The 22,512-nt window shown below is 38.6% G+C and overlaps 1 pseudogene; it reads right to left on the bottom strand.

The window, feature by feature from the left end:
• The window catches only part of LOC133654406 (histone-lysine N-methyltransferase PRDM16-like), a 751,541-nt pseudogene that overhangs the window by 292,118 nt on the left and 436,911 nt on the right, over window positions 1–22,512 (bottom strand).

The raw sequence follows: 22,512 nt of genomic DNA, 5'->3' as shown, positions 1-22,512 counted from the left end.
GAACATCGACGATAAAGTTCGCAACTTTTGGTCGCTGATAAAAAAGCCTTGCCTGTACCGGAAGTAGCAGACGATATGCGCGTGAACGTCACCGGTTGTGGAGCTCCTCACACCTGCACATTGTTTACAATCATGGCCACCAGGAGCGAGAGCGATTCGGACCGAGAAAGCGACGATTTCCCCATTAATTTGAGCGAGGATGAAAGATTTGTGGATGAGGAAAGTGAGAGTGAAGGACTAGAGGGCATGCCACAAATTAATCCCGCATAACAAACACCTCCCCCCTCCCGTCCATATAACCCGCCAATACAAATCAAACACCTGCACAACACACTCAATCCCACAGCCCAAAGTACCGTTCACCTCCCCAAAGTTCATACAGCACATATATTTCCCCAAAGTCCCCAAAGTTACGTACGTGACATGCACATAGCTGCACGCACGTACGGGCAAGCGATCTAATGTTTGGAAGCCGCAGCTGCGTACGCACGGTACCGCGTCTGCGCATTCAACTCAAAGTCCTCCTGGTAAGAGTCTCTGTTGTCCCAGTTCTCCACAGGCCAATGGTAAAGCTTGACTGTCATCTTTCGGGAATGTAAACAATGAAACACCGGCTACGTGTTTGTGTTGCTGCAGCCGGCTGCTAATACACCGCTTCCCACATATAGCTTTCTTCTTTGCTGTCTCCATTGTTCATTGAACAAATTGCAAAAGATTCACCAACACAGATGTCCAGAATACTGTGGAATTTTGCGATGAAAACAGACGACTTAATAGCTGGCCACAATGCTGTCCCAAAATGTCCGCTACAATCCGTGACGTCACGCGCAGGCGTCATCATACCGAGACGTTTTCAGCAGGATATTTTGCGGGAAATTTAAAATTGCACTTTACTAATCTAACCCGGGCCATATTGGCATGGGTGGGGGGGGGGGGGGGATTATTATTATTTTATTTATTTATTTTTTTTCATAAAGAAATACAATCATGTGTGCTTACGGACTGTATCCCTGCAGACTGTATTGCTCTATATTGATATATAATGTATATATTGTGTTTTTTATGTTGATTTAATAAAAAATAAAAAAAAATAATAAAAAAACAATTTTTTATTTTTTTTTAATTTCTTGTGCGGCCCGGTACCAATCGGTCCACGGCCCGGTACCGGTCCGCGGCCCGGTGGTTGGGGACCACTGATGTAGACCACAGGATAGAGTTTTAAATAAAAAAAACTAAACATAATATGACCCCTTTAATGCACCTTTTAATCCGGTGCGCCCTATACTCATTGCACAAAGTTTTCACCACGGACCGAATACAAATATGCTTTGGTGTACGAACGTTTCATCCACCTATTGTGTGTGCCACTGTAGGAGGGGGATTCATTTGGCCCAATTCGTCGCGGTTTACCTGACACATGAAACATGAGGAACTGCGGCTTGCTCTATCCAGACGGCTGTAGATTGTTGAAAATCTTAAAATGTGTTTTAATAATAATAATAATACCTGGGATTTATATAGCGCTTTTCTAAGTACCCAAAGTCGCTTTACATGTTAAAAACCCATCATTCATTCACACCTGGTGGTGGTAAGCTACTTTCGTAGCCACAGCTGCCCTGGGGTAGACTGACGTTTTGTGTGGCAATTCCAACTTTGACCACCATGTCTGTTGCGGAGTGGCGCTTTCTATCATTTTCAGCAAACTGCATTGCAACATGTTTAACCCCCAACCTTGCTCTCATGCGCGATCCACCCATGAATGGGGCCATATTACTCCCTCTACTGTACTTTTTGTGTGGCTGGTAAGGGATTTTTTAGCCTTTTTAAAACATATTTCCAGTTTTGATAGCTCAATATGAGTCCACACAAAGCAAAATGTGGTGTTAAACACTCCCCACAACTCCCTCCGATGTAACAAACGCAATAATAAAAAAGCGCGGACCGGTACTTTTCAGAGGCGGTATAGTACCGAATATGATTCATTAATATCGCGGTGCTATAATATTATCAGTATACCGTACAACCCTAGTACTGTATAGTGCTTTATTTTGTGTTCAAAGTGTCCAAACCTTTACTAAAATGTAGACTATATTTCAGCATATTTAGTTTTTACTCCTGCTCCATCCCCCAGTCTCACGTATAAATACATTTGGTGGAGAAATGGTGGTTTGGGCTTTTGTCAAACAGTATCGTATTTTTCGGACTATAAGTCGCAGTTTTTTTCATAGTTTGGCCGGGGGTGCGACTTATACTCAGGAGCGACTTATGTGTGAAATTATTAACACATTACCGTAAAATATTGTCCGATAATGGCTTTTTGCCGATATCCGATATTCCAATATTGTCCAACTCTTTAATTACCGATACCGATATCAACCGATACTGATATATATATACAGTCGTGGAATTAACACATTATTATGCCTAATTTTGACAACCAGGTAGGGTGAAGATAAGGTCCTTTTTAAAAAAAAATTACAAAATAAAATAAAACATTTTCTCGAATAAAAAAGAAAGTAAAACAATATAAAAACAGTTACATAGACACTAGTAATTAATGAAAATGAGTAAAATTAACTGTTAAAGGTTAGTACTATTAGTGGACCAGGAGCACGCACAATCATGTGTGCTTACGGACTGTATCCCTTGCAGACTGTATTGATATATATTGATATATAATGTAGGAATCAGCATATTAATAACAGAAAGAAACAACCCTTTTGTGTGAATGAGTGTAAATGGGGGAGGGAGGTTTTTTGGGTTGGTGCACTAATTGTAAGTGTATCTTGTGTTTTTTATGTTGATTTAATAAAAAAACAAAAACAAAACAAAAAAACGATACCGATAATAAAAAAAACGATACCAATAATTTCCGATATTACATTTTAAAGCATTTATCGGTCGATAATATTGGCAGGCTGATATTATCAGACATCTCTATAAAATATCAAATAATATTATTTAGGTCATTCACGTAAGACGTATAAGATATCATCGGATTTAACGTATATGTTATAATTATTTTAATGACTCTTACCATAATATGTTACGTTAACATACCAGGCACGTTCTCAGTTGGTTATTTATGCCTCATACAACGTACACTTATTCAGCCTGTTGTTCACTATTCTTTATTTATTTTAAATTGCCTTTCAAATGTCTATTCTTGGTGTTGGGTTTTATCAAATACATTTCCCCCAAAAATGTGATTTATACTCCAGTGCGACTTATATATGTTTTTTTCCTTCTTTATTATGCATTTTCGGCCGGTGCGACTTATACTCCGGAGCGACTTATACTCCGAAAAATACGGTACTATATATTTCGTTTGTTAGAAAACTAATGATAAGAGTATTTTAAAGTGCAGAGCAAGCCCAAAAGCACAGACATAGGCACACCTGTTCTCACCACAGGTATATTTTGCTGCACTATGGCTGTTCCGGTAACATGACAGCGTAAATATGGCTCTCTCCTTGGATAATTTCAATGAGTTGTATGAATTTCATCTTTGGAGGACTTTACAAAAACGTCCAAAGCTGTCTTGCCTTGTTGCTGTGGAAACTGTAGTCGTGCTGCTGTGCTGTCATAAATTCACTTATGGGTATTGTGCTGTCAGCAACTGTGGCCACTCTTTCGTGCTCTTTCCCATTCAAGGGGCTAACGAGCGCTGCCTCGCCCATACTCCAAATGTCAAATGTTTTACAGCACTGTTAGCATGTCTTTGGTCGTTTTCTATTGCCTGTGCAGCCACACTTTGTATTTATCCCTAAAAAGCCATGTGTTATTGATTCTGCACATTATCTGCAGCATGGCAGAAGTAACGATCTCGTTAGCATCGGCGCTCGCACACAAAGAATAGACTGAATACATTTTTCACACCAAAATATCATGACGGTCCGTAGCAATTTGGTTCGGATTAATGACATGTAAGATATATTTCCATGACTTATCACAGGGGTCGGCAACCCGCGGCTCTAGAGCCGCATGCGGCTCTTTAGCGCCGCCCTAGTGGCTCTCTGGAGCTTTTTCAAAAATGTATGAAAAATGGAAAAAGATGAGGGGAAAAAATATATTTTTTGTTTTAATATGGTTTCTGTAGGAGGACAAACATGACACTAATTGTTATAAATCACACTGTTTATATTAAAAATGCTTCACTGATTCGAGTATTTGGCGAGCGCCGTTTTGTCCTACTAATTTTGGCGGTCCTTGAACTCACCTTAGTTTGTTTCCATGTATAACTTTCTCCGGCTTTCTAGGACGTGTTTTATGCCACTTCTTTTTCTGTCTCATTTTGTCCACCCAACTGTTAACGTTGTGCGTGAAGGCACAAAGGTGAGTTTTGTTGATGTTATTGACTTGTGTGGAGTGCTAGTCAGACATATTTGTTACTGCATTAATGCTCGCTAATCGATGCTAACATGCTATTTAGGCTAGCTATATGTACATATTGCATCATTATGCCTCATTTGTAGCTATATTTGAGGTAATTTAGTTTCCTTTAAGTCCTTTAAATGTATATCTCTTGACACACTATCTGTATGTAATATGGCTTTTAATTTTTTGCGGCTCCAGACAGATTTGTTTTTGTATTTTTGGTCCAATATGGCTCTTTCAACATTTTGGGTTGCCGACCCCTGACTTATCCAAAACCTCTGACAAAAATATTATTTTTTATAACTTTTCCAGGGGTCTGGAAATAGCATTTTTATTCCACGTTTTGTCAAGACTAGGATTGTACGGTATACCGGTATTAGTATAGTACCGCGATACTAATGAATCATATACGGTACTATACCGCCTCTGAAAAGTACCGGTAGTTACTTCTAAATCACTAATCCTCGCCTCCGTGGTGACTACAAAAAAAGTTTTGTACAAATACCATCGATGCAGGACGAGGAATAGCTAAACATGCTTCACTACACACCGTAGCTCACCGGCATCAAAATGTAAACAAACGCCATGGGTGGATCTACACCTAACGTCCACTGTAATGATACCAAGTACAGGAGCGTATCTAGTCGATACTACTATGATTACGTCAATATTTTTTGGCATCACAACATCTTCTTTCGTTTTTTATTTATTTATATTATGTTTATAAACTCAGTAAATATGTCCCTGGACACATGAGGACTTTGAATATGACCAATGTATGATCCTGCAACGACTTGGTATCGGATTGATACCCAAATTTGTGTTATCATCCAAAACTAATGTAAAGTATCAAACAATAGAAGAATAAGTGATTATTACATTTTAACAGAAGTGTAGATAGAACATGTTAAAAGAGAAAGTAAGCAGATATTAACAGTAAATGAACAAGTAGATTAATAATTTATTTTCTACCACTTGTCCTTAATAATTTTGACAAAATAATAGAATGATAAATGACACAATATGTTACTGCATATGTCAGCAGCTAAATTAGGAGCCTTTGTTTGTTTACTTACTAATAAAAGACAAGTTGTCTTGTATGTTCACTATTTTATTTAAGGTCAAACTTGTAATAAGAAACATATGTTTAATGAACCCTAAGCATTTTAGTTAAAATGAAGCCAATAATGCAATTTTTTGTGGTCCCCTTTATTTACAAAAGTACCAAAAAGTATCGAAATAATTTTGGTACCAGTACCGGTTCCAAAATATTGGTATCGGGACAACACTATACAGTACTGTACATCAAACATAACAAGGGGGTGTTGGAGTAATTTTCTATTTGATAACAAATCCACAACAACAACAACAACTAGCCTTCCTGTCAACACGCACATACGCTGTCACTAGCCCTGTAGTGCACTCACAGTTTCAGATCACAAAACTTTTCAAGTGCCAATGATTAGGAAATAATCAAAAACAAATTTACCTTACCCTGTCAGTTAATCTTCTTTTTGTGCAGCGCAGCTATGTAAATATATTAACATTTCACATCACAGTTAATGTCACCAAAATGAGAACAGTTATTATTATTATACTCACACTGAACTATTTTAACCAGGTTTTATGTATAAAAAAAAAAATACTAATAATAAAATCGATTTACACACAATATACTTTTATTGGCTTCTTAAGAGTCATATTGTTTGTGTGTTTAAATATTTGTATTTTCTTCCGATTAAATTTGTACATTTGTACAGTTCTTCCTTAATGATAAATACAAAACATATTTTGGCCACATCACTTCCTGTTTATAATGCAATTTTTGTGGTCGCCTTTATTTAGAAAAAAATAATAATAAAAAAAACAAAAATAAATAAAACATTGAAAAGTACCGAAAAGTATCGAAATAACCTTTGGTACCGGTACCAAAATATTGGTATCGAGACAAAACACCAGGGGCGCCGCTAGGGATTTTGGGCCCCATGAAAACAATCTTTACAGGGTGGAAATATTATAATTTCATCATCATTAGGGGCCTCTCTGGGCCCCCCTCCATCATGGGCCCCTAGAATCCGTCTCCTTTACCCCCCCTTTTCGGCGCCCCTGCAAAACACTATACAGTACTGTATATCAAACATAACAAGGGGGTGTTGGAGCAATTTTCTGTTTAATAACAAAGCCAAAACAACAACAACTAGCCTTCCTGTCAAGACGCACATACGCTGTCACTAGCCCTGTAGTGCACTCACAGTTTCAGATCACAAAACTTTTCAACTGCCAATGATTAGGAAAGAATCAAAAACAAATCCACTTTACCCTGTCAGGTAATCTTCTTTTTGTGCAGCGTAGCTATGTAAAGATATAAACAATTCATATCAAAGTTAATGTCACATGATGACTGTATTATGATGATAGTATATATCTGATAGTATATATATGTATCATGAATCAATTTAAGTGGACCCCGACTTAAACAAGTTGAAAAACGTATTCGGGTGTTACCATTTAGTGGTCAATTGTACGGAATATGTACTTCACTGTGCAACCTACTAATAAAAGTCTCACTCAATCAATCAAACCAAAATGACAACAGTTATTATCATACTCACACTGAATTATTTTAACCATGTTTCATGTAAAAAAAAATTATAATAATAATAACATCGATTTACACACAATATACTTTCATTGGCTTCTTAAGAGTCATATTGTTTGTGTGTTTAAATATTTGTATCTTCTTCCGATTAAATTTGTACATATGTACAGTTCTTCCTTAAAGGCCTACTGAAACCCACTACTACCGACCACGCAGTCTGATAGTTTATATATCAATGATGAAATCTTAACATTATAACACATGCCAATACGGCCGGGTTAACTTATAAAGTGACATTTTAAATTTGCCGCTAAACTTCCGGTTCGAAACGCCTCTGAGGATGACGTATGCGCGTGACGTAGCCCGGCGAACACGGGTATGCCTTCCACATTGAAGCCAATACGAAAAAGCTCTGTTTTCATTTCATAATTCCACAGTATTCTGGACATCTGTGTTCGTGAATCTGTTCCAATCATGTTCATTGCATTATGGAGAAGGAAGCTGAGCAAGCAAAGAAGAAAGTTGTCGGTGCGAAATGGACGTATTTTTCGAACGTAGTCAGCAACAACAGTACACAGCCGGCGCTTCTTTGTTTACATTCCCGAAAGATGCAGTCAAGATGGAAGAACTCGGATAACAGAGACTCTAACCAGGAGGACTTTTGACTTCGATACACAGACGCCTGTAGAGAACTGGGACAACACAGACTCTTACCAGGATTACTTTGATTTGGATGACAAAGACGCAGACGTGCTACTGTGAGTATGCAGCTTTGGCTTCTAAACATTTGATCGCTTGACCGTATGTGCGCAACTTTTTTTTGCGTATGTACGTAACTTTTTAAAAATATATAAGCTTTATGAACCTTGGGTTAGGTGAACGGTCTTTTGGGCTGAGTGATTGTGTGTGTTGATCAGGTGTTTGAATTGTATTGGCGTGTTCTATGGAGCTAGGAGCTAGCAGAGGAGCTAGGAGCTAGCATAACAAACACGCAGGTGTTTTTATGCAGGATTAATTTGTGGCATATTAAATATAAGCCTGGTTGTGTTGTGGCTAATAGAGTATATATATGTCTTGTGTTTATTTACTGTTGTAGTCATTCCCAGCTGAATATCAGGTCACCCCCGGCTCTCACAGCATCTTCCCTATCTGAATAGCTTCAACTCCCCACTAGTCCTTCACTTGCACTTTACTCATCCACAAATCTTTCATCCTCGCTCAAATTAATGGGGAAATTGTCGCTTTCTCGGTCCGAATCTCTCTCACTTCATGCGGCCATCATTGTAAACAATAGGGAACTTTGCATATATGTTCAACTGACTACGTCACGCTACTTCCGGTAGGGGCAAGCCTTTTTTTTTATCAGATACCAAAAGTTGCAATCTTTATCGTCGTCGTTCTATACTAAATCCTTTCAGCAAAAATATGGCAATATCGCGAAATGATCAAGTATGACACATAGAATAGATCTGCTATCCCCGTTTAAATAAAAAAAATTCATTTCAGTAGGCCTTTAATGATCAATACAAAACTTATTTTGGCCGCATCACTTCCTATTTATAATGCAATTTTTGTGGTCGCCTTTATTTAGAAAAGTACCGAAAAGTATCGAAATAACCTTTGGTACTGGTACCAAAATATTGGTATCGGGACCACACTCGTCAAGACCATACAAACCCAGCAGATATTTTGATGCAACAAGCTTGCAGAATTATCAGCGCTTGGACCGTCGGCGTTGTACACAAGCAGTAGTTTGCACGGATCTCGATCAAAGCGTGAATATTTTCCATCAAGAGTAGACAGACTGTGAATGTGCAAGAGTGTCTGGCCGGTGCACAGCTATGGGCGGCGCTCCCCGTTGTCGGGGGCGAGACGGAGGTGCTGGGAAAAAGTGCGGCGTATTCACAGTAAATGAGGTTCTTGGGAGTAACCGTGGAGAGGGGTGCTTCTTAACTGATGATGCCCGAGACAACTTCCCAGATCTTCTCCGCCATGCACACTCGGGACCCCACAATGCTAACTAAAGACCTAGTGCCATCTTTACAGCGACTGAATAGCTTTTTAGCCTCGGCTTGGGAAAACCAATCCGAACAGTATGAAGCGAGTTTTGTCTCCTTCTTCTTAATTGGCGACATCAAGTTTATGCCTCGTTTTTTTTTCTTTCTAGTCTTTTCTGCTCTATATGAATACACGTGACGAGCTTTTGATCGTGGCTTTTCAGCCGATGACTGTTTATTTATCTGTTTCAACTACACCCGAGGGAACAAAAGGCATGCAGAATGGCCACTGACAGCCATGTCGAATATCTCTTTCTGCCAAATCTGGCTGTTTTCTCTCGCCGCTGTCACTTGATGTCTTTATGCCGGGCTGAGAGTTCAACACCGTGAAAAGGGTAGGGGGTGAGCTGAGTGAGTGACCCCCACAGGAGGGGAGTATTAAATGTAAAAAAAAAAAAAAAAGGAGATGGACGAACCAGAAAGCGCTTGAAAAATGGAATGGGGGAGCGGGGGCACCCCTGCCGGGTCCCAGGCATCTTGCCTGGCAGGCCCCATCTTGGCTTCGGATGGCTTTTGTCAGCAGGGGGGGGGAGGGGGTCTCTTCTTCACTCGGGCATGGGACAATGGACGTTTTGTCAGTCGGGGTGGAGGTGTCAATGGGTGAGTACGGAGGGATGCTGAAAGTGGAATAAAGCCAAGGAGCCATCTTCACAAGGGGTGGGGTGGCGGTGGAAGGCCGCCCTATGGGATGGGGCAGATGTTGAAACAGGGATGATTTATTAGCCTTAGTGTCCTTGGTGGCACTTGGCCACCATCCCAGAATTAGGGAGAGTGGGAGAGAGTTAGAGAACAAGCAAGGGGAGGGCAGTCATGTATAAGACACATCTTTAATTCCTTCTATGGGCATGGGGTGCCTCTTGCTCTCCGACCGTCATGGTATTCCGGCGTGATTCTCTTGTAGAAAAATAACTTAGTTGGGAGTCGTCTGCATCACTGAGCTGGAGCTCGTCCCACAGCATTATTCACAACAGCATCCCCCGAAGGGCCCTTCATTGCACCATCAGCACCGTACCTCCCCTACTTGGATGCAGCAACCAAATTAAAATTTCCAGCATGACCACAAAACAACCGTGTCGCGCGGCCATTTTCGTGTTCCTTCGCATTTGTACATCCATGCTAAATTACGGAAATGGCTTCTGAAAAAAATGTGCGTAACCACATGAGAGCACCGTCCTCTGCAGTGGACTGTGTTTTACTTATCAGTTAATAAAAGTAGCACCTAGTTTATATGATGGGGAATATACGTTTTCATTTAATTAATCAGTCAGTGCTAGTGTTGTCCCGGTACCCATATTTTGGTACCAACATTTTTTTGATACTTTTCTAAATAAAGGGGACCACAAAAAATGCATTATTGGCTTTATTTTAACAAAAAATCTTACGGTACTTATTGCAAGTTTGTCCTTAAATTAAATAGTGAACATACAAGACACCTTGTCTTTTAGTAGTAAGTAAACAAACAAAGGCTCCTAACTTAGTCTTTTGAAGTATGCAGTAACATATTGTGTCATATATCATTCTATTATTTTGTCAAAACTATTAAGGACAAGTGGTAGAAAATGGATTATTAATCTACTTGTTCATTTACTGTTGATATCTGCTTACTTTGTCTTTTAACATGTTCTATCTACACTTCCGTTAAAATGTAACAAGCACTTATTCTTCTGTTTGGATGCTTTACATTAGTTTTGGATGATCCTGTGATAAAATGGCAACCAAGGTAATCAAAAAGGTCAACCAACGAACGAGATTTCTCTATAGAATCTCCTCTCTGGTCAACAAAAGCACCATGAGGATTCTAACCCTTTTTCGATTATGCATGCACCTCCTGGTACCCTAGCACCTCCAAAACCCTCAAATCTAAACTCCAAACATCCCAGAACAAGCTAGTCAGATTACTTCTAGACCTCCACCCCAGATCCCACCTCACTCCTACCCACTTCTCCAAAGTGGGCTGGCTCAGGGTGGAGGACAGAGTAAAACAACTTGCACTGAGCCTAGTCTATAAAATCCGCTACACCTCCCTGATACCGAAGTACATGTCAAACTACTTCCTTAACGTAAATGACCGCCATAACCACAACACCAGGGGGAGCTCCACTAACCACGTTAAACCCAGATTCCGATCTAACAAAGGTCTTAACTCATTCTCTTTCTATGCCACATCAATATGGAATGCACTCCCAACAGGTGTAAAAGAAAGGGCATCTCTATCCTCCTTCAAAACCGCAATAAAAGTACACCTCCAGGCAACTTCAACCCTAAACTAACACCCTCCCCGGATTGTAAATAATCCAATGTAAATAATCAAATGTAGATACTTTTTCTTATACTTTCTGATCTCTCTCTCTCTCTATGTCCACTACTTGCTGTACATATCCTACCAAGTCAGACCTACACTGTTTCAATGTCCATTTCTCTGTTCTCAATTGTTGATGACTGAAGTGATGATAACAACCAAACCTAACCCCCCCCCTCCACATCCCACACCCCGGATTGTAAATAATGTAAATAATTCAATGTATATACCCTGATGATTATCTTGTGTGATGACAGCATTATGATGATAGTATATATCTGATAGTATATATCTGTATCAAGAATCAATTTAAGTGGACCCCGACTTAAACGAGTTGAAAAACTTATTCGGGTGTTACCATTTAGTGGTCAATTGTACGGAATATGTACTTCACTGTGCAATGTACTAATAAAAGTCTCAATCAATCAAAAAAACCCACACTTTTGGGTATCAATCTGATACCAAGTAGTTACAGGATCATACATTGGTCATATTCAAAGTCCTCATGTTTCCAAGGACATATCTCCTGAGCTTATGAACATAATATACATTTTTTTAAAACGAAAGATGTTGTGATGCCAAAAAATATGGACGCAATCATAGTCGTATTGACTAGATATGTTCCTGTACTTGATATCATTACAGTGGATGTCAGGTGTAGATCCACCCATGGTGTTTGTTTACATTTTGACGCCGGTGAGCGACGGTTAAGTTAAAGTTAAAGTATGCTTTGTGGGGCGGCGTGGCTCAATTGGTAGAGCGGGCGTGCCAGAAACTTGAGGGTTCCAGGTTTGATCCCCGCTTCTGCAATCCTAATCACTGTCTTTTACCCACCTGCTCCCAGTGCCACCCACACTGGTTTAAATGTAAGTTTATGCTATGTCTACACTAAGCCGGATAACCCCTTAAACGAATAATTACTTACCCTAAGCCCCGTTTCAGCCACATTAAACTATCGTTTAAGGTCCCCCTCCTTGGATATTTTTTTACACGGGTAAGTGCGCCGTCTATTTCTTGAATCTCAGGCTCTTAGCTTTGAATGGACTCAGTGATCGTTTACAAACTGAGTTCGGAGAGGAAGTGACACCAGAAAGACCGCGTCCCACACAGGAAGTGACGTCAGAAAGAACGCGCCACAGCCAGCTTCATAATAAAGCGGTTTCGTAACTCTGAGCTAACCGCTAGAAATATGGAGGCGAGTCATCCAGACATGGCCGTGTTTCTCCTTTCGTCTGTACAGACGCTTGTGGAAATCACACATGAATACCTTAAGAGAAGAAAACGCGCAATTGCAGCTATTTGGGATACAACACATCTCAGACGGCAAGAGAACTTTCGAATGTCCAGGTCAGCTGTGATTCTACTTAACGAAAAACTTTGTCCATTTGTCGAAGGAGAGACAACGAGAATGCGGGCTCCCGTGGATGTGATAAAAAAAAGGTAGCGTGTGCTTTGTATTACCTGGCCGTCGAGGGAAGACTACGGAAAACGGAGAATGCTTTTGGACTGGCAAAGCAGACTGTATCAGTTATTGTCCGCCATGTATGTTGCGGACTCAACGTCTAGGTCCGGAGTATATAAAGTCACCAAAACGAATGGACAGTGAAGGTGAAGGCCAAAGAGTGAGGAGTGTCCTGACCAGATATCTACAACCCTAGATTGATTGATGTAAAATGTTCTTTAACACATTGTTTACGTGTCTAATAAAGATTTATGATGGCTCAGGTGTGATTCACTACAATAGGGCCCCACAGCGCACTGGACTCCAGTTAATTGAAATACCACAACACTGGATATTGTTCAGATAAGTTAAATTTAAGAACTTGCACACAAAGCAACACTGGAGGTGACTATGACGTGCACATTTTCCGCGCATGCGTACTAGGTGGTGTTGCGCCGGTGGACGGGGGATGGGGAGGGGGAGGGGGTCTGGTCCTAAATGACCATTGTGTGTGTGTGGACAAGGATAAGGTTAGGTGGGATTTACCCTGGATAACCTTAGTTAATGTAGAAGTGGCCTTAAATAACGGGTTTCACTATGTAAAGCGCTTTGAGTCACTAGAGAAAAGCGCTATATACAGTCTCGATCAAAAGTTTACATCCACTTGTAAAGAACATAATGTCATGGCTGTCTTGAGTTTACAATAATTTCTACAACTCTTATTTTTTTGTGATAGAGTGATTGGAGCACATACTTGTTGGTCACAAAAAAATATTCATGAAGTTTGGTTCTTTTATGAATTTATTATGGGTCTACTGAAAATGTCACCAAATCTGCTGGGTCAAAAGTATACATACAGCAATGTTAATATTTGGTTACATGTCCCTTGGCAAGTTTCACTGCAATAAGGCACTTTTGGTAGCCGTCCACAAGCTTCTGGTTGAATTTTTGACCACTCCTCTTGACAAAATTGGTGCAGTTCAGCTAAATGTGTTGGTTTTCTGACATGGACTTGTTTCTTCAGCATTGTCCACCCGTTTAAGTCAGGACTTCTGTAAGGCCATTCTATAACCTTAATTCTAGCCTGATTGTAGAATGTATTGGAAACTCAAGACAGCCATGACATTATGTTATTTACAAGTGTATGTACTAGTGCAGAGGTGTCCAAAGTGCGGCCCGGGGGCCATTTGCGGACCACAGCTAATCGTTTACCGGCCCCCCATACATTCTGCAAAAATTGCAAAATTGATAGTATTGCAAAAATAAAAATAAAAACATTTTAAAAAAGTGGAATGAGGTGAAATCTAACGAGAAAAAGTTGCAATGTTGACACAAAGCTGCCACGCAGGCTGTTTTTTTTCTTTTGTCTTTGTTTATTTTTATTTTTTTTGCCATTGCTCGAGAAAAAAAAAAAGAAAAATACAAAAAAATCTATGTTACAATGAATTATTACTTAAAAAATGTCACTTTAAAATGTTTTATGTGGAAAAAATATTGCATATATTGTGTAGTTGCCATATAAAAACATCAAAGTTTTACTTGACAAAAGAGCATAAAACAAACAAAATAATAGTTCAAACATAAAATCGACAGATACATCTGAAGTTGATCTCGTAATTTAAGAGTGAAAAGTTAAAAAAAAAACTAATAAAAATGTATCACTTTATGAGTGGGAGACCTTTTGGATCCCAAATATATTTAGTGGGATTTTATTTCACTTTTCACTGTGATTACTCAAAAATATTAAATAATTCAAATAAATGGTGTCCTGCATTATTGATCTTTTAGGGCTCTAATTACTAAATACTGCATATTTCAGTTTCACTATAAAAAACAAAGTTGTCTTTGACAGAAAAGGCATAAAACCTGTTTTTTTTTTTAACTTGATATTAACCTGAGATACACTGTAAAAAATAATAATAATTTGACTTATTTTTAACATTTTAATGACTGAGACCCTTGACCCTTGATTGGTCCCCGGGAGCCCAAAAGGTTAAAAAAACCAAAAACGATATATTTTGTTATGGTTTGAAAATGAAAAATATCAATGCTTAAATTTTTCCGTGTGTGGCCCTCAGTGGAAAAAGTTTGGACACCCCTGTACTAGTGGTTAGAGTGTCCGCCCTGAGATCGGTAGGTTGTGAGTTCAAACCCCGGCCGAGTCATACCAAAGACTATAAAAATGGGACCCATTACCTCCCTGCTTGGCACTCAGCATCAAGGGTTGGAATTGGGGGTTAAATCACCAAAAATGATTCGCGGCCGCGGCCACCGCTGCTGCCCACTGCTCCCCTCACCTCCCAGGGGGGTGAACAAATGTGATGGGTCAAATGCAGAGAATAATTTTGCCACACCTAGTGTGGCGAAAAACTTTTGATTGCGACTGTAAATATAATTCACTTCACTTTACAAATAAAAAAAAAATCCCTCCAACTCTTGAGGTTACGTTATCGCACTAATCAAAACCTCATTGTTGATTCAATGTGAATTAATTGTGTAGCCCGGGGGTCGGCAACCCGCGGCTCTAGAGCCGCATGCGGCTCTTTAGCGCCGCCCTAGTGGCTCTCTGGAGATTTTTCAAAAATGTATGAAGAATGGAAAAAGATGAGGGGAAAAAAAATCTATTTTTTTGTTTTAGTATGGTTTCTGTATGAGGACAAACATGACACAAACCTCCCTAATTGTTATAAATCACACTGTTTATATTAAACATGCTTCACTGATTCGAGTATTTGGCGAGCGCCGTTTTGTCCTACTTATTTTGGCGGTCCTTGAACTCACCGTATAGTTTGTTTGCATGTATAACTTTCTCCGACTTTCTAGGACGTGTTTTATGCCACTTTTTCTGTCTCATTTTGTCCACCACACTTTCAACGTTGTGCGTGAGTGCACAAAGGTGAGTTTTGTTGATGTTATTGACTTGTGTGGAGTGCTAATCAGACATATTTGGTCACTGCATGACTGCAAGCTAATCGATGCTAACATGCTATTTAGGCTAGCGATATGTACATATTGCATCATTATGCCTCATCTGTAGCTATATTTGAGCTCTTTTAGTTTCCTTTAAGTCCTCTTAATTAAATGTATATCTCATGACACATGTAATATGGCTTTTAATTTTTTGCGGCTCCAGACAGATTTGTTTTTGTATTTTTGGTCCAATGTGGCTCTTTCAACATTTTGGGTTGCCGACCCCTGGTGTAGCCTAATGTGTGCCGCTATGACAGGCTCTGCATGTCTGCAGTCCGTGCTCAACACAGGCACGGATGAAAAAGACTGAATAATGAAAAGATTGACAAGATGGCCATAAAAGTGTGTGAACGCAGCGTGCACATGCATGTGCGGGCAACCAGCGGGTGACTCTTGGAGGTCTTGTGGGTGCAAGAGCTTTTGACATGAGTGAAAGGAAGGGTCATCTATCATCTAGAGAGAAGGGCTGAGGAGTAGCTGGAGGCAAAAAAGGCAAATGAAAGCAGAATGGAGATTGCGGGGGTTAGGTCTCCACCACTCTCGCTGTCATCATCATGGCCGCTGACCGCTCACTGAAGTCCACTTCAGCCTGCTACGACCTCGCTCCTTCGCCGACTTCCATACCCGAAAGGCCTCCGGAGAAACTTTTGTTCCGTTCATTAGTCCCGACAAATGCGTGCAGATGCTCCAGGAAGGAGGACATTGACATCTAACGTGGAGTCAATCTACTTCTTTGTAAACAAACAGAGCTCATGCGAGAAGGGCTCTCGTTATTCAATGTAAACGTGGACAATTAAGTGCTTAAAGGGGACATTAGCAATGAGACGACATGCGGTTTTTCTTTCCGAGTTTGCCAAGCGGTATGGAAACCCGGAGAGTGAAACAGCATGCGACAAGCAAACAGACATGCACCGGGTAATGAGAAACCGACGAGCGCCAGCGGGACTCGGATATAAAAAAAAAAAAACAAAACGCTGGATGTGCTGGTTTACCTGTCTCGTGTGTGAGGAATTGTCCTGATGGCGAATGTCAACATCGCCTCACAATAATCCATTTTAATTTCATCCCAAATGGCAACATCTAAAACTTTCAGGTTAATGATTTCTGCCTCTGTAGTGTCCACATCAGCAAAACAAAACGTATATTTCCCTGCTTTGGTAGTCGGACATTAGTGTTGGTACCGGTACCAACATTATTTCGATACTTTTCTGTACTTTTCGTAATAAATGGGACACAAAATATTGCATTATTGGCTTTATTTTAACAAAAAATCTTAGGGTACATTAAACATATGTTTCTTATTGCAAGTTTGTCCTTAAATAAAATAGTGAACATACTGTACAAGACAAAGTGTCGTTTATTAGTAAGTAAGCAAATAAAGGCTCTTAATTTACCTGCTGACATTTGCAGTAACATATTGTGTCATTGTCTCTTCTATTATTTTGTCAAAATTATTAAGGATAAGTGGTAGAAAATGAATTATTAATCTACTTGTTCATTTACTGTTGATATCCGCTTACTTTCTCTCTTAACATGTTCTATCTACACTTATGTTAAAATGTAATAATCACTTATTCTTCTATTGTTTGATACTTTACATTAGTATTGGATGACACCACAAATTTGGGTATCAATCCGATACCAAGTCGTTACTGGATCATACATTGGTCATATTCAAAGTCCTCATGTGTCCAGGGACATATTTCCTGAGTTTATAAACATAATATAAAATAAATAAAAAACAAAAGAAGATGTGATGCCAAAAAATATCAACGTAATCACAGTAGTATCGACTAGATACTAAAGTTGTAACGATACCAATATTTTGGTACCGGTACTACAATTATTTCGGTACCTTTCTAAATAAAGGGGACCAAAAAAAAATGCATTATTAGCTTTATTTTAACAAAAAATCTTACGGTACACTAAACATATGTTTATTATTGCAGTTAAGTCCTTAAATAAAATAGTGAACATACTAGACAACTTGTCTTTTAGTAGTAAGTAAACAAACAAAGGCTCCTAATTAGTCTGCTGATGTATGCAGTAACATATTGTGTCATTTATCATTCTATTATTTTGTCAACATTATTAAGGACAAGTGGTAGAAAATGAATTATTAATCTACTTGTTCATTTACTGTTGATATCCGCTTACTTTCTATCTTAACATGTTCTATCTACACTTATGTTAAAATGTAATATTCACTTATTCTTCTATTGTTTGATACTTTACATTAGTTTTGGATGACACCACAAATTTGGGTATCAATCCGATACCAAGTCGTTACTGGATCATACATTGGTCATATTCAAAGTCCTCATGTGTCCAGGGACATATTTCCTGAGTTTATAAACATGATATAAAATAAATAAAAAACAAAAGAAGATGTGATGCCAAAAAATATCAACGTAATCACAATAGTATCGACTAGATACTAGTGTTGTAACGATACCAATATTTTGGTACCGGTACTAACATTATTTCGGTACTTTTCTAAATAAAGGGGACCACAAAAAAAATGCATTACCTTTTATTTTAACAAAAAATCTTAGGGTACATTAAACATATGTTTATTATTGCAAATAAGTCCTTAAATAAAATAGTGAACATACAAGACAACTTGTCTCTTATTAGTAAGTAAACAAACAAAGGCTCCTAATTTAGTCTGCTGACGTATGCAGTAACATATTGTGTCATTTATCATTCTATTATTTTGTCAACATTATTAAGGACAAGTGGTAGAAAATGAATTATTAATCTACTTGTTCATTTACTGTTAATATCTGCTTACTTTCTCTCTTAACATGTTCTATCTACACTTCTGTTAAAATGTAATAATCACTTATTCTTCTATTGTTTGATACTTTACATTAGTTTTGGATGATACCACAAATTTGAGTATCAAGCCGATACCAAGTCGTTACTGGATCATACATTGGTCATATTCAAAGTCCTCATGTGTCCAAGGACATATTTCCTGAGTTTATAAACATAATATAAAATAAATAAAAAACAAAAGAAGATGTGATGCCAAAAAATATCAACGTAATCACAATAGTATCGACTAGATACTAAAGTTGTAACGATACCAATATTTTGGTACCGGTACTAACATTATTTCGGTACTTTTCTAAATAAAGGGGACCACAAAAGAAATGCATTACCTTTATTTTAACAAAAAATCTTAGGGTACATTAAACATATGTTTATTATTGCAAATAAGTCCTTAAATAAAATAGTGAACATACAAGACAACTTGTCTCTTATTAGTAAGTAAACAAAGGCTCCTAATTAGTCTGCTGACGTATGCAGTAAAATATTGTGTCATTTATCATTCTATTATTTTGTCAATATTATCAAGGACAAGTGGTAGAAAATGAATTATTAATCTACTTGTTCATTTACTGTTAATATCTGCTTACTTTCTCTCTTAACATGTTCTATCTACACTTCTGTTAAAATGTAATAATCACTTATTCTTCTATTGTTTGATACTTTACATTTGTTTTCGATGATACCACAAATGTGGGTATTAATCCGATACCAAGTCGTTACTGAATCATACATTGGTCATATTCAAAGTCCTCATGTGTCCAGGGACATATTTCCTGAGTTTATAAACATAATATAAAATAAATAAAAAACAAAAGAAGATGTGATGCCAAAAAATATCAACGTAATCACAATAGTATCGACTAGATACTAGTGTTGTAACGATACCAATATTTTAGTACCGGTACTAACATTATTTCGGTACTTTTCTAAATAAAGGGGACCACAAAAAAAATGCATTACCTTTATTTTAACAAAAAATCTTAGGGTACATTAAACATATGTTTATTATTGCAAATAAGTCCTTAAATAAAATAGTGAACATACAAGACAACTTGTCTCTTATTAGTAAGTAAACAAACAAAGGCTCCTAATTTAGTCTGCTGACGTATGCAGTAACATATTGTGTCATTTATCATTCTATTATTTTGTCAATATTATTAAGGACAAGTGGTAGAAAATGAATTATTAATCTACTTGTTCATTTACTGTTAATATCTGCTTACTTTCTCTCTTAACATGTTCTATCTACACTTCTGTTAAAATGTAATAATCACTTATTCTTCTATTGTTTGATACTTTACATTAGTTTTGGATGACACCACAAATTTGGGTATCAATCCGATACCAAGTCGTTACAGGATCATACATTGGTCATATTCAAAGTCCTCATGTGTCCAGGGACATATTTCCTGAGTTTATAAACATAATATAAAATAAATAAAAAACAAAAGAAGATGTTGTGATGCCAAAAAATATCAACGTAATCACAGTAGTATCGACTAGATACTAAAGTTGTAACGATACCAATATTTTGGTACCTGTACTACAATTATTTCGGTACTTTTCGGTACTTTTCTAAATAAAGGGACCACAAAAAAATGCATTATTGGCTTTATTTTAACAAAAAATCTTAGGGTACATTAAACATATGTTTATTATTGCAGTTAAGTCCTTAAATAAAATAGTGAACATACAACACAACTTGTCTTTTAGTAGTAAGTAAACAAACAAAGGCTCCTAATTAGTCTGCTGACATATGCAGTAACATATTGTGTCATTTATCATTCTATTATTTTGTCAACATTATGAGGGACAAACTGTAAAAATTGATTATTAATCTACTTGTTCATTTACTGTTAATATCTGCTTACTTTCTCTTTTAACATGTTCTATCTACATGTCTGTTAAAATGTAATAATCACGTATTCTTAGTTTTTGGATTAGTTTTGGATCATACCACACATTTGGGTATCAATCCGATACCAAGTCGTTACAGGATCATACATTGGTCATATTCAAAGTCCTCATGTGTCCAGGAACACATTTTCTGAGTTTATAAACATAATATACATTTAAAAAAAACGAAAGAAGATGTTGTGATGCCAAAAAATATTGACGTAATCATAGTAGTATCGACTCGATACGCTCCTGTACTTGGTATCATTACAGTGGATGCCAGGTGTAGATCCACCAATGGCGTTTGTTTACATGTTGACGCCGGTGCGCTACGGTGTGTAGTGAAGCATGTTTAGCTATTCCTCGTCCTGCAGGGATGATACTCGTAAGAAACTTTTTTTGTAGTCGCCATGGAGGCGTGGATTAGTGATTTAGAAGTAACTACCGGTACTTTTCAGAGGCGGTATAGTACCGTATATGATTCATTAGTATCGCGGTACTATACTAATAACGGTATACCGTACAACCCTCGTCTTGACAAACATGGAATAAAAATGCTATTTCCAGACCCTGGAAAAGTTAGGAAAAATAATATTTTCTACACTTCTGTTAAAATGTAATAATCACTTATTCTTCTATTGTTTGATGCTTTACATTAGTTTTGGATGATACCACAATCCGATACCAAGTCGTTACAGGATCATACATTGGTCATATTCAAAGTCCTCATGTGTCCACGGACATATTTCCTGAGTTTATAAACATAATATACGTTTAAAAAAAAACTAAAGAAGACAAAAAATATCGACGTAATCATAGTAATATTGACTGTACGCTCCTGTACTTGGTATCATTACAGTGGATGTAATACAAGTGTAGATCCATCAATGGCGTTTGTTTACATTTTGACGCCGGTGAGCTACGGTGTGTAGTAAAGCATGTTTACTACTACTGTACTTGGTAAAATTACAGCGGTCCGGCACTTTTCAAAGGTGGTATAGTACCGAATATGATTGATTAGTATTGCGGTGCTATACTAATACCGGTATACCGTACAACTCTATCGGACATGAGGAATTGATGTTTGTCCTGATGGCAGGAAGACAGTCAGAGGTTAATGACGAACATGAGACAATGCCTGAGTGTGCGGGACGTGGGAAGATGGCTCCGGGGGCACAAAGACTGGCATACATACGCCTCAACCCCCGCCATCCAAACTTTTTTTTTTTTAATACCAAAAAGGCCCGTTTTCTTCTCACTCCCATGAATTATGGAAACGGCAAAAGACATCCCCTTTCTTCCCCGGGCTGGAAGACGGACAGGAAAAGGGATGAAGCGAGGAGAGAAACGCCTCCTTATGCGCAACTCCTTGCCTCCAAATGAGCTTTCATGTCGGCCGGCGTGGGCTCGCATTTTGCTCCGCGGCCATGAGAAAAAGACGGCGACGGCCGCTGGGTTGGCGAAGGGGGGGGGAGCGAGAGGGGAAGGGGGGGTGGTCGAGGCACAATGACATACGCGAGGAAAGAATGCCGGCCTTGTTGTTGGACAGCTTGACATTGATTAATGAGACAGAGAGAGGAGAAAATAAGAGAGAGGGGTGGCACTGGTTGGCTGTGCTAGACAAGTGGTAGGGGGGTGGTTGGGGGGGGGGGGGTGGACTCTTTCCGGAAGAGCTTCAGGCTAATGACGAGGAAGATGCTTGCTGTGGTGTTGCACGGGACATCCAAAGTGTTTGCTCTAATGATTTGGCCCGGAGGATCGTCTGCACAATTCAACACGAGCCGCATCAATCCTCATCCATCAAAGCGCCCTTCAAAAGGCCGCCGTCATCGTGGTCGTCGCCATAAGGAGATGCTTTGTTGGCACTTTTGTTTTCCACGCGCGCTTTTTTTTTTTTAAAAAGCTCAGCTGCTCCCGTGACCGTCTCAAGCAGCGGAACTCGGCGGTGCACTTAAAAGTGTTTAAAATAGTTTTGTCGCCATGTCCCGTGTGACACGCGTCGGTTCGCTGTGAATACTTGCTGGGAATAGGAGAT

The sequence above is a fragment of the Entelurus aequoreus genome, linkage group LG07, assembly GCF_033978785.1.
Source record: "Entelurus aequoreus isolate RoL-2023_Sb linkage group LG07, RoL_Eaeq_v1.1, whole genome shotgun sequence".
NCBI lineage: Eukaryota > Metazoa > Chordata > Actinopteri > Syngnathiformes > Syngnathidae > Entelurus > Entelurus aequoreus.
Note: the sequence above shows the minus strand (reverse complement) of the source record. Positions and strands in the feature narration are given on the sequence as shown.